We start from the raw sequence: 2,227 nt of genomic DNA, 5'->3' as shown, positions 1-2,227 counted from the left end.
CTCGGGGACGGGTGGGGGCACGAGGGGCACGCAGGGGAGGGAGGGGGCCGTGCAGAAAAGCTGCCCGTGCCCGTTGCCTTGTGAGAAGTCATTTGAAGAGAGGAGGAGGAGGAAGAAAAACAATAGCCAAAAAAGACTGACTTGCGATCGCAGATGTTTTCTACTTAGGAACAGTTTCTTTTTTTTTTTTAAATAAATAAAAAAAAAAAAAGAAGAATGGGAAAGGAAGCGTAGGGAGAAAGGAAACCCGCGTCCAGCGCTGGATGGGGAGAAACCGGCCCTCGGTGTCGCCGATGAAGGCCGGGAGCCTGCCGTGCCACCGCCAGCAGCGGGATGTCGGAGCGGAGGACAACCCCTCCTTTTGCCCCCCCGCCTTGCTCGGATGCGATCCCGGTCCCGAGCGGAGAGGAGCAAGCACGGACGGGCTGGAGGACATGGCATCGCGCCAGGTCTGGTCCAAAACCGACCGGCTTGGCAGCGGCCGCGGCATCGGTACTGCCGGGCGGAGCCCGGCGCGGTGGGTGGCGGTGGGGGACGGGGGGACAGAGGTGCCGAGGTGGGAGCAGGTAGGAGCAGGGCAGGGCAGGGTGGCGGAGGGGGACGCTGCCGCCTTCCCGGGGACCGGCACCCGGGATGCTCCTTCTCCGTGCCCGGTCAGGGTACTGGGAGCTGGCGGCGCTGAAGGCGGGAGGGCATCAACGATGCAAACCATTTTTTTATGGCTCTTTTTTTTTTTTCTTTTTTTAAATTAAAGTGCTTTTTAATACTTTTTAAAAAGACACCATGCTTGTAATCAGGATTATGCCCCTCTGTGGTGTCCGGGACCTGCTCCCCTGCCACCCCCCCCATGCCGGTGACCGGAGGAGGTGACGCAGCAGAGTTTGCTGGGTCAGAGCCGTGCAAGAAAACTGCCGGGCACGGGGAGCCAGATTGTGTAGGGAGGGCTTGGGGGTGTCTCCATCTCTCTGGGGTCACTGCAGACCAGAGGCTGGTTTTACGTGGCAGTGGGATCCCCTGAGCTCTGCGTGTGCTTTCAGGGATTGCACTTGGTCCAGGCTAACGTACCTGCCATGGTCGCTTGCCGAGGAGTAATGAGGAGAGAGCAGTGAGGGCGGATTTGCCTGATTTACTTTGCATATGTACATTTTCCATCTTTTTTTTTTTTTTTCTCCCTTCACCTTTTTTGCCTTTTTTCTGTGTTGACTATTCTGGTTTGAGCTGCTCCCTGCAGCCGCTCCGGCCGGCTCACCTGCATCCCACGGGAAGCGGCTGGGGAGGCGGCTCGTGCAGGGAGAAGCGCATTGTGCAATGCAGGGCCAGGCTGCGAGCGGGCAGAGTTTGGGACAGAGAGGACAGAGAGGGGACAGAGGACAGGAGGGACGCCAGGAGAGGGGACTGGGTCTGCTTGGAGATATTTTTGTGGCTGCAGCCCAAAATAAGCCAAGGCAACGTGCCCGGTCCCGAGGCTGCGGCTGCAAGGGCAGACCCCGGGGAGAGCATTCCCAGGGTGCAGGAGGGACGCAGAGGGACAGAGGTCGGGTTTTGTGGCGGTGGCACGGAGCAGGGTGGCAGGAGGCTGGCAGGGGGACGGGCAGCCCGAGATAGGCAGGTCTGGCCGGGTTTCTCGTGCCAGCGGGAGAGCGAAGGCAGCGGGAGGTGCAGAGCCAGGTGCTGCGGGAGGGCAGGAGTGGTTTGAGGGGCGCTGGAGCCCGGGACAGGGGGGACGGGGGGGGGTTTAGGCTCGATGCTGCCAGGTATGGAGGAGCAGGAACAGCCCCAGAGCTCAGGAAAGGGCCTTGGCTGCCATCGTGATGCCATGTGTCCCGTGAGGCACGGGGACTTCGACCTCTCGCTGTCAGGAGAAGCCACCCATCCCCGCGGGACGGGGCAGAACCAGCCCGGCCCCGCGCCCGGGCGAGGACTCGGTGGTGGGGCTGGACGGAGGCGGCTGCGGCGAGCAGGGGTGGCCGGAGCAGGGGGAAAGAGAGAGGGAAAAATCCAAGGAAAGGCACCGGCATCCCATCCCAGGGCTGTGCCGGGGCCGCCTGGCCGAGTTCTCATATGTAGCATGTTTGTTTGTTGTTTCGTGGTTCTTTTTATTTCTTCCGTTTCACTCACTGATCTAAAACTCTGGGAATGAAAACTCAAAAATTCCCCGCCATAGAACACAGGCGTGCCCTGCCTCTTCGTTAACTGGACCGGTTTGTGCCTCCATCCCTTCCTCCAT

The sequence above is a fragment of the Gymnogyps californianus genome, chromosome 27 (genome assembly GCF_018139145.2).
Source record: "Gymnogyps californianus isolate 813 chromosome 27, ASM1813914v2, whole genome shotgun sequence".
In the NCBI taxonomy this organism is placed as follows: Eukaryota; Metazoa; Chordata; class Aves; order Accipitriformes; family Cathartidae; genus Gymnogyps; species Gymnogyps californianus.
Note: the sequence above shows the minus strand (reverse complement) of the source record.